Source organism: Sander lucioperca, chromosome 10 (assembly GCF_008315115.2).
Source record: "Sander lucioperca isolate FBNREF2018 chromosome 10, SLUC_FBN_1.2, whole genome shotgun sequence".
Taxonomy (NCBI): Eukaryota; Metazoa; Chordata; class Actinopteri; order Perciformes; family Percidae; genus Sander; species Sander lucioperca.
This window is the reverse complement of record NC_050182.1, coordinates 36668709-36680065: the sequence shown is the minus strand read 5'-3', so window position 1 is coordinate 36680065 and position 11357 is coordinate 36668709. Positions and strand designations below refer to the sequence as shown.

Here is an 11357-nt window from a genome sequence, read left to right as displayed (position 1 = left end):
ACAGCAGTCCTCCTCTCAGGCACGGCAACACTGTCAGTGTGATCAGAAAGTCATTTGTCCCGCAAAAAAAAAGAGAAGTCGCTTCAACGTTTCTGATCGCGATGAAGTTGCCCTCGTCCTCCTCTTCCTCTCGCTGTGTATTAGCTCCCGGCTGCGCCTTCGCCTCGGTGCGCTCTCCAAAAGTGGCTTTTCTGGATATCTGGTGGCCAAACACCGCTTGTTTTCCAAAATTAAAGCATCATTCAGTGTCTTCCCTTCTGTCGGCTCGTGGGCTCATATCGAAGCCAACTTTGAAGTTCTCTTCTGCCAGAGCACTCGCACTCTCAGTGTCTCGGTGCTGGGCATGGCTCCGTGTGTGTAGGGGACTGCGCTGTGTGTGAGAGTTAACCCCCAAGCAGAGGTTCAGCCCATTGCTTTTAGCCACCACTAGGATGTACCACCACGTTACTGTTCAATAGATCATCCTCACACTCCAGTGTGAACACCCAGATTTGACCTCCCATCATATAATATCCCACTTCTCTCACCAGCCGCCGCCTGTAACCGATAGCCCCTCATATTCATCTCACAGAGTATTTGATTTTTTAATGAGAGCGGCGATTTTGTGGCTCAACGGTAGGCTTTTTTTTCATCACAACTTCCTACCTCTATGTTGACTGTATTTCTAGTTTATGGACATTTTACGCACGGTGGCAATCACTGGGAATGTAATTTATTTGCCAGTAATTATTTGTAGAAGTAATTTGACAGTAATCACACAATATATATATATACGATTATCTCATAGCGTTCTAGCTGTATGGCCTATAATATCATATTCACATTTGTTATACTTTGTAGGATTGCTTTTTCCTCTCTTTTCTTCATGCTTAAAATAAAAAGACTTGAAAGGGAGACAGGATGTTGTGAACACTGATGTCAGCTCATTGTGGTGCTGAATACACACAGCAACCCTTTACTTTGCAAATTTCTATTTGCATTAAGATCTCCGGAAGGGGTCACATTAATGGGGGAAAAGGATTGAAAGGATTAGGATGTGCGAGGCCGTCTGGCATGGAAAAAAAGACGGAAAACACGTGAATCTGTGCTATTGATAAACATGATTTATGAACAACGTATGACAAAAAAGTTCTGGAATTATTTCTTTGTATAACAAACGTCATAATTTGTCATAAAACAGGTCTCTTTACATCACATAATTATCGGTTGTGTTATTGTAAGTTATTAACGATGATGCTGGCCATATGATCCCATGGTTCTCATGTTGGTTTCGTTGTTCCAACGCACGCATTTCGAAATAAATTAGAAACCATTTTAATGTAAAGATGGATCCTGAGCTTTTTTCAGTTTGGGGGGGGGGGGCGCTCAGTGAGCCTCCCCTCCCCCTCCCCCTCCCTCTCTCTCTTGTCTGTTTGACTTGTCCATTCCCCTGTGTGCAGCTCATATGAGAGACGAATCTGTTGACAACAAGGTCGTCCTGTGAACAAACTTTCTTTTTTTCACCCCTCTCCTTCTTCTCCTTCCTCTCTTTCTCCTTCCATCATCCCCTTAGAAGTTATGTCCAAAAGGCTGTTATTATCTGGTATTAATAGATGCAGCCCCAGGAAGACAAAATCAGCTATTGATAATTGCACGGAGTATACGGCAGCTACTGTATCGATCGGCGTGTCCTCCACTCCCCTGGCACTGAGAGATAAGGAGACACACTCTTTAGAGCAATATAATTTCTTTTGACCTATCTGCTTGCTACAGACTTATGATGAATAGCCAGAGTGGCTGAACTCCTTTATCACCAAAGTTAGCCGCTTGATATAATATTGATTCTTTATAACTAGCTCGCCACACAAAAATCAAACTGTCCACTTGGCCATCATCATCATCAATATCATCACAAAGGCGGTGGAATGAAGATCCCCTGCACCTCTAAAGGCGAGCCTTTACAATCTCCTCTGTAGGCCTAATCTTTATTTTGCTGATGATGAAAGGAGAGGGGAAACGAGGCTAGGTGCCATTTAAGACGAGGTGCCATTTAATCCGGTATACACAGAGAGAGAGAGAGAGAGAGAGAGAGAGAGAGAGAGAGAGAGAGAGAGAGAGAGAGAGAGAGAGAGAGAAAGATCCACTGGGATCAGGTTTGCCAAACAGCTTGGACCTCTGGGAAAGTAATCAATTTGCAGTGATTTTTTTTTTTTTGATTGACAGAACGGTTTTGTCTGATTTTAAACTACACAACCTGCAATTTGGCCTCTATACCGATCCCATACTTGTTTATAACCGATATGACAGTGGATTAATTTGATTGATTAAATGACCGATTTGGAAAATCCACAAAGCATACAATACCAAAAAGAATAGCTCTTTAATTGACTGTGAAGTGGAAAAGTAAAAAAAAAAAAATGCATTGTTTGTTTTGTGATGCAGCTGACACCGGATGCGCCCCAGAGGTATCCTTTAACCTTAAAGAGCAGGCTGTTTTGCTGCATAGCTGGAGCCAGATAGAGGCTATACCAACGGGGCCACTCTCTCTATTCACCGAGAGAGGGGAGAGCGCTGCTGGTGGAAGAGTAGTGGGGTGGTGGGGGCCGGAGGGGATGGAGGAAGAAGGAAGGAGAGAGGGAGGGAGGGAGGGAGAGGAGAAACGTGTATCACCCAAACAACCATTTTTACCCATTTCACCCCCTCTGGATCTGTGTCGCAAGGTAAGAAAAGGGCTACTTGGCTTCTATACTGGGCCTCTCTGCATTACAAACTGCACCGACTGACTTCTGTGAGAACTCCTCTCCTTTTCTCTCTCTCTCTCTCTCGCTCTCTCTCTCTGCAGTCTGCCGGGAGCTTATCTGTCTTTCACTGCGGATACCGTGAAGGGAGGCCGGGCCGTGAGGAAGACACCAAGAGGTAAATGACGCTCGCGGTTTGAATTTCATATTATTATATTTTTTGTCGCTGTGCGTTTTTGTAATCTAAGCATAGTGTCTCAGGTTTAAAGTTATCCATCACGTATCTTTAGATATAATATGCGGATCTAAGCACATTTTATATATGTTGTTTAGATTGTAAAGCATGTGATTAGACCGCTAAAGTAACGCAGTGTGAAAAACTGCGTACCGTGCGTCTGCGTCAGTGTCCAATCAGACGCCTTTGCGCCGCCGCAACTGGTGCCAACACGAATAGCAGACACACCGCAGGCTAATGTAGGAGCCTATGGCAGCCTATGGCATACTGCTGATGTTTCATCTGCACCAATCAGAGGTGACTACTAACTCCTTTCTGCTATTGGATGATCGTAATAACTGTATCTCTGAAGACACTATATATTCCTAAAATATTCCTGTTGTAACTCATTATTGGCTTTATAGTGACTCTATTATTACATATATTGGCATTTGCTGTATCTCTTGTGACTTTATAATACCCACATACTGTATTGTGTCTGTGGCAATCAATATTACATTTAGTGAAGTTGATACTTTCAGTGGTTTCATTGTGGAAATCCTTTAGATTAATGGGCCAAATTAATTGATTTATAGTGACGTTATTATGCATTTTATGCCTCAAGCATGACTTTGTAATATAATAAATTCCTACAGATATTGTATCAACAAGACTTGCTAGTGAGTGTAAAATCATCACATATATTTTATTCTGTGCTAATCCATCATTGTAATATTCCTATAATTATAAAATATTGTTTTATTGAATTTGAGGCTTTGTCCTGTATTACACAGCATTATTTTATGATTATGGTGACACGTGCTTGTTAGGGTCTTCAGTAAAGTGTTGGTCAGTTCAGATACATTTGTTTTTTTTATTATCTTGTAGTAGTTTATTACTATAATACTCCTATGATATTCTTAAAGTGACTTTGGGGGTTTATCCTAATAAGAAAAGCATATTATACAGATTAAAGTGGCGTTGGTTACCTCTTAGTGTAAAGCATCTTATTATTCAATTATTGGTAAAACTATTCAGGAGGGAGCCACTCTAAGTGTGTGTGTGTGTGTGTGTGTGTGTGTGTGTGTGTGTGTGTGTGTGTGTGTGTGTGTGTGTATTATTAAAAACTGAGTGAAACTACAGCAGATGAATGTCAGAATGACATCATATAAGAGTGTGTTTTTCTTTCCTGACATGTTTTCGAGCTTTGCTCTGCGCTACACATCTATTAGTTGGCTATGTTTAACACACACACACACACACACACACACACACACACACACAATTTGATACATAATTGTAGACATCATGCATAAGTAATGACTATTGTAGCCGGGGCTCTACTAAGTGGCAACTGGCTGTGATCCTGCTCTGGAAGTGGAGTGTTTTACTCTCACATTTATCACAGAGTCTGAGATTAGGAGGAATTTGAATCTGTGTGATCCGTGAACTGTTTTTACATCAGACGTCAGTGAACTAGACCATACATTTTCAGTTATCATATCGTGAGCTGCTTATCTTGTGTCAAATGAGGCAAGCTGAGATCAAATGTGACAGGCAGCTCGTACCTGAGATGAGTAAAATGTGATCTGACTGGTCCAATCTGGTTTAATTGAAATTAATTGAATCAACTCATTTCTTCTGCTACTGTAATTAAATTAGTAAGTAATTGGACATCGAGTTGGCACTCGAGAGGAGATGACAAAATGCTCATTGCTGCCACCAAAGGACTATGTGTCAAATTCAGAGTGAAAGGCAGCGCACTAAATGTTGGCTGACACGTTGACAAGGCTGGTGCTTCATGAGAAGAGTCCACAAACAAAACCCTGTGATGATCTGCCGGACTGAAACACTGCCCAATATAGAGGCAAATATGCAATGATCTGCCATCATGTGATTAAAGCAACCATGATATGGAGTTAGTGTGGAAGTAGGCATATTTAGTGAAAACTTTGTATGTCTAAAACGGTTTGTTTTTTTAGGAAATGAAAAAAAAGCTAATTTGAAAACATTTTATTTAGCTATTTACCTTAGACGAAGTCAGAAGAAATTGCCTCGTTACTGGTTAAATAGTTGTGAAACCCACAAACGGACATAAAAGGTGACCAATTGCAATTTTTTATGAAAAAAATTTAAATGATAAAATATGGAGATACAAGGTTTCTGACCGACAGCGATGATTCACTGCATCGTGGATCAACATCCAATTATTGCTCTTATAGTCCAGAATACTGTTTTTTTCTAAAACTCCTAAATTGTTATGTTAGCAGCTCCTAAATAAAGAATGACCCTCTTAATTTATGGCAGAGAAAAACAGAATGTAGTAAATAAAAAATTAACAGATTTTAGTGAATTACACTGTCTACGGATATCAGATATTTAATGAAACCTCTGATACTTGCAGACCAAATGTCTTGGCCTAACCCTCCTAGATACAGGTAACAACATTGTTACATTTTCATGTTTGAATTGGAGGCCCTGTATCAAATATCTCACATATCAATTTGGCCCTCGCAGGAAGGGAAGAGGTTTTTACTGCTCCAAGGCCTCGCTCATCTGTGGCTGTAATGCCATTTCCAAGAACAATGAGCAGAACCGGGCTAAAGTTGCACTGATGACACTTCATCTCATTGGAATTCCTTGTCAGGTTTCACCTTGGAAAGATATTAGCCACTCGACAAGTGACTCTGTGTGTGTGTGTGTGTGTGTGTGTGTGTGTGTGTGTGTGGGAGGAGACTCGCCTCTTTCGGCAGTTACGTGATTGCAAGTTGTGGATGTATGTATTTCTGTGTGTTGGCGTTTAGGAAGTAAGCACAGGTGAAATGTGCTTTCGAGCAATTTTAGATTTAAAACTGTACTGTTGGTGGACGCATGATGATCGCTTCTGTCTGTAGCTGCGAGTCAGAGAACCTCCCCTGCATTTGCAAGATGGTCTTGCACTCCTGATGTGTTTCTGAAAGGGGTGCATGGGGGCAGCCAGCAGCCAGACCAGTGGGCTGCAGGGATCTGTGGCCCAGTGACATGTGTGCCACATTGTCTGTTCAATAGAGGCCTTTGAATTTTTAAACAGCATCAGTTACTTCATACTGTCATTGTTTTGGCACTATTGGCCTTGCTTAATCCTGTTAGGTGCAGATCTACACTGTCTCACTGACAGTGTAGAGGTGTGTGTGTGTGTGTGTGTGTTTGTGTGTGTATGTTTATGTGTGTGTCAAAGAGAGGGGGTATGGATAGATATTGTATGTTGCATCATGATTCAAAGCTAGTGAAAGTTAGCATGCTTATAAATGTACTTTAAACAACTACCGTTGCATGTCCTTTACACTGCCGTTGGAAGTGTGAGAGACTGTGTGTGTGTGCGTGTGCGTGCATGCATGTGTGTGTGTGTGTGTGTGTGTGTGTGTGTGTAAGCAGGGGGGCATGTGTGTGCATGTATGAGCATGTGAGTGTGCTTGATGTCATCTTAAATGAGAGAGAAGACAGGAAATAAAAAAACACCAGAACAATAATGTTCAGTGTTCACACGGTTCCTCAGATATTTAAAGCCTGTTTTACCAAATGCAACATCTCGCTAAGGTCTAAAATGTGTGTCTCTGCATTTAAAATGACTGCTTCCTTTCAGTCAACACTATCTCCTAGAGCATCAGTTTAATCCTGCTGTTCCCACTACAAAGATGCACAAAACCAACAAGGTGAGGTCGATTGCAAAAGGCCTGCGAGCTTTAAGAGCAGCATTTAAGAGTTAAACTGCTACCTTCAGTCGGGTTCCTGCAGCTCAGATGGTGTAAGTAAAAACTGTATTGCTTTGCCCCTAAATGAAACAAAAAAATGGACATTTGTTATGAAATCAATGATAACATGTGTGACCAGGTTGTGCATGATCATGTTTTGTAGGCCTGGAATTACTGTGTTTGGCTTAATAATCAAAACTAAATGAAAAAGAAAGTGCTAGTAAAATTTGAGTGTAGCATATGAAATATAATCATATAATATTAAATGCTGAGAAAATAAAACGCACAGATTTAAAAAGAATCTGAAATGAAAGAATCATGGACCACAGGACAATTTTCAGATTGTAATAGATACCTGCATGCACTCAAAAACACAGAAAAGACTCAAAAAGATCATTTAGTGTGCTTGTGTGTGAAACAACTTATTGTTAGAAGAATTTTGGTTATATGAGTAACAAAGCTTTCAAAGATGGAGTAACAAAGGTCTTTATTGCTGTTAGTTAGCTTTGGCTTTTACACAGATTTTACATTCCTCCATTTACAGTCCTGGATGCACCGGTGTGTCTACAGTCCTTCAGTCTCTCTTTCTGTCTCTGTCTCCACGGTGAAATATTTGCACAGTGAACCCTTCTCTGTATAGTTTCTATGCTCTTCCTTCTTTGTCCCTACACTGACTTATTTATGGTAACCCGCTAATGAGCTATACGGTCTTTTGTAGTGAGAGACAGCATGTGTAAACATTTGGATTTTTTTTCCTCAAGTACACGGCAAGATCCGCCAAATTAAAAGGCACAAAGTGAAATGAAATCACGGAGCAACCCAACACCTGATCAAATACAAGGTTACCCATGCAGTGTTTTGTGTTTTGCCGTGTTAATGCCCTATGTTGCTATCAGTCTGGCGTGTGTTTTGGAGGACTGCCAGCCAGCAGAGGAAGAGCACCTATTTTGTGGAGAGGTAATTGCTACACAGTAGCCTCTGATTGCCAGGATCTTTCACTGGGAACGGCCCTGGCTCCCTTTTCACTTGCACCGACAGCCTGATTACAAATCATCTTATTGATTTGATGAGTGCAAGATGTTTGCTAATAACTGTTCTCATACCATCTGTTAATCTTTGTTGTGATTAAAGAGGTAATCCCAATACCCATTATTCCCAATGACAAGAGCGGGGATCGTTCTCTTACACAAGCTTTAGCCCCGAAGGGGGCTCGAGGGGGTGCAGTACCAAGGATATCAGAGATCTCCGAATGCAATTGAGAAATCTGCTCCACCTTCTACATAACAAACGCGATACAAAAAAAAAAGAATTACACCCCTCGCTAAAAATCCATTACCTCGTATAATCACGCAAAATGATTTTTCTTAAATATGATAATAAATCACAGACTGGATCAATAGCCTGCAGACCAACTGCTATGCCCTGATAACGTATCAATCAATATTTAGTATTTAGATTTTAATTAATACCTCGGTGGGGCTTGGAGCCTGTTAACACTGAGAGAAATATAATCTGTGATAAAAAGGGGCTGAAGTAAAGAAAAACGGATAAAAGCGAATGCAGTCCTGTTTGCATTCTACAGTTGTTCCTCATATCTGTCATTGATCAGTCAGTTGCTTAGTTGTGATTAAGGGCCCTTCAAAATCAAGCTTGGTCTCTGTGTGTGTGTGTGTGTGTGTGTGTGTGTGTGTGTGTGTGTATTGCATAGGGGAGGTATGGATGTGTGTGTTTACATGGCAACGTGCTCATCGATCATGCTCTCTGGGGATGAGCTTAGCTTCAGAAGCACCTGCTGCAAACCGTGTGTACGGACGATCACAGACTTACATCATGTGTTGGATTACAAGTAAGAAATATTACAGCAAACAAAGCTCGTATTGATTTTGGAATAGGTCAATCATTTAAAAATGCGTTAGGTTTGCTTTACAGTGTAACACAATATGCTGTGCAGGCTGTTTTTCTTCATCGCGAACGTAATAATCCTAATCTTTACACTCCTGCATGGTTACAGGTTTTTACACTGTTGCTTGGCTTCGGGGGCTTTATGGCTGATTCTCTGAACTACTCCGCAGCATACAGTGAAGACCTGCAATTAATTGGCTGCTTTGCAACTCTGACAGAAACACTTAGGCAAATAGTTTCAGAGTGATGCATTTAAGTCATTGCATCTCGAATATGCACACGATGGCCCCCTCTGTAATCCTTTCTTAGGGTTTTACGTGCAACACAGGACTGCCAACTGTTTTTCAATTGGATTGACTCTTGTGGCATTTGTAATTGGAATCCTTTTAATATATAAAGAGATTAAAATAGATAAATATAGAAACAGACAGGCACAGTACAAAAACTAACCGTATCTGGGACAAAATACGTTTTCTTGAAACATGATTGAGAATGCGGTTTTATGGTATGGGAATGTAACTTTTAGGAGACAGGGTTGTCCAGTCAAAGGTTTGACCACAAGGTATGTTAAACTGTAAGTAACCATAGTTAAGTAAGTATATATAACCTGAAGTAGAGCCCCCTAAATTGAGTCACTTTCCAATTATTTTTGCATCTCAGGAAACCTCAACCTGTACTTTTGCTTTTCTACATTAGTATTATGTTGCACCATACGCACAATTTGAAGAGGAGAATGAGTGGACTGTGCAGGCTTTTGGCTGAAAGCCACAGAGGGTTCCTGGTTAGTAAAACAGTTAAGCTGTGATGTGAGCTAAAAGGACATGTGTGTTGCTCAGGGTTATGGCTGGATTTAAGTGTCCCAAGGCTGTCAAAACCGGGTCAACAGGATATAAGGCCACATCCAGTGCTGTGGTTGGTGTTTCCACACACACACACACACACACACACACACACACACACACACACACACACACACACAGTTATCACATTATCCAAATAAAAACACAGTTTTAGTGATTAGTCAGTTGATGTTCCAGCCACCAACGATACAGTGCAGATGTAATTATGTTAAAGAAGTAAATTGCAGTGTAAATCCTCTGAAATCCCTCAACTAACATCATAATCTCAATCTAAGAATAAGATGGTGAAAAGACAATGGATGGAACATGTCCCCACTCACTACAGCACACAGCCATCCAATTGCAGTTATCATTGTTGCTGGCATATCATCTTAGCTGTGTGGTAACGCTCACACACCATGAGACTGGACTGGATTGGCCAATCCCTATTAATCCCTTCTTACTGTTATGTGGAAAAGGTGCCAAGAGGGGGCCCGGTGCAGGGCTGGCATGGAGTGTGTGTTAGCAGAGGGAGTCAGCTGCTACCGGCATTACTGTAATTGAATTAGTGTTTGTGTGGTCCGACACACTTCTAACAGTGCAGGTGAAGTCATGTTTTGTATGTATTGCAGTGCTTTAGCTCTGATAATCTTTCAACTTGTCTTATGGGCCAGCCAGTCCTCACCCAGAAAACGACCATATGGGTCGATTATGCAAGCAGCTCTAAATGACCGGCATGACGTTTTCTTGTTAGGTGGCGACCTCTTGCGGCTGTAGTAATTATTGCCAGGCCAGGATGAGGGAATAGGTTAGGGTGGTGGATGGGTCAGAAAAACACACGACTTTTACTCAAAGAGGGTTTGACGCCTATGTGAAACCAAAAGTCAACTGTCATCCAGTTTAACGGACCTAAGTCTGTGACGCAATGACGTCCGTCATGTTGCGTCCTGCTGTTAGTAGTTTTACGTGACTCACTTTAAGCCAATCCCAAAGTATTTTGTTGCCTAAACGTTCGTACTTCCGTTTCACAACATCACTTACGTTGAGTAAAAATGCGCCCGTTAACGTTAAATAGAATTGTCACATGATTACGATCACATGATTAAACTGCTACCGTGTGGCAGTAAATAGAATGGTTGTATGTGTCATTTTGGGAGTCTTTGTGAATCGACCTATTCTGTTCTTTAGGTATGAGGAACTGTTGTCTGGGCAGCATGTAAAAGTGTTTTAACATTCACAAATTACTTAATATATATTATACAATCACCAATTATTTTCGTAAAACTGCCGATATCTGAAATTACGCACCGAGGCAACTCTGCTGCTCGGACCTACGGTATCTTCAGACCTAAGGGAACAAAATTGTGAGCTGCCGTGGCTGAGCGGCTCTCCTCCTGGACCTGTCGTTCAAGTTCCAGGACCAGTTCATAGTGCCGGTTAGCATCGCAGCTAGGCTAACATTAGCGTCAAGCAGACGCCTGGAACGGTATAGCCCATCAGAGGTTTAGCATGGTGAGAAATTCATTGCAGTTATCTACAGAAAAGAAAAAAAAAAACACCCAGATTTTCCTCATTTGCTCAATGCATTTCAACTATGAAAACTAGAAAAATAATGAACCATTTTAGTTTATATCAATATTATACAACTGAAAAATAAAAACAAGAAACATTCATGGCATGGAAAAACAATGAAACGGAAAGGTTGAAATAAAGTTAAAGGAGAGAATAAAGATGGTGGGTGGAGGAGGATGACGGACAGTTGTGGAGACAGGGTTGTTAGTTTATGTAGGCTGTGGGCTGAGTCGACTGGAAAATTTTGATCACTTTAATTTACTATATCCAGCGTTGCTTCTCTCCCTGTCCAGCACTTTTATCAAGCCCTGTGAGCCCGTATTGATTTTTTTATTTTCTGCCCAGGATAAGAAGACAGAGAGTTAGGGAGCTCTGGTGAATG

At 41.1% G+C, this 11357-nt stretch overlaps 1 long non-coding RNA gene across 2 annotated transcripts in view; it reads left to right on the top strand.

The window, feature by feature from the left end:
- The first annotated feature begins 2588 nt into the window (after positions 1 to 2588).
- Positions 2589 to 11357, top strand: part of LOC116035279 — a 78204-nt gene continuing 69435 nt past the window's right edge. For both annotated transcript variants that reach the window (XR_004101316.2, XR_004101317.2), the window contains exons 1-2: positions 2589 to 2699; positions 2822 to 2895. This is a non-coding gene — a long non-coding RNA (uncharacterized LOC116035279). The remainder of the gene's footprint in view (positions 2700 to 2821; positions 2896 to 11357) is intronic.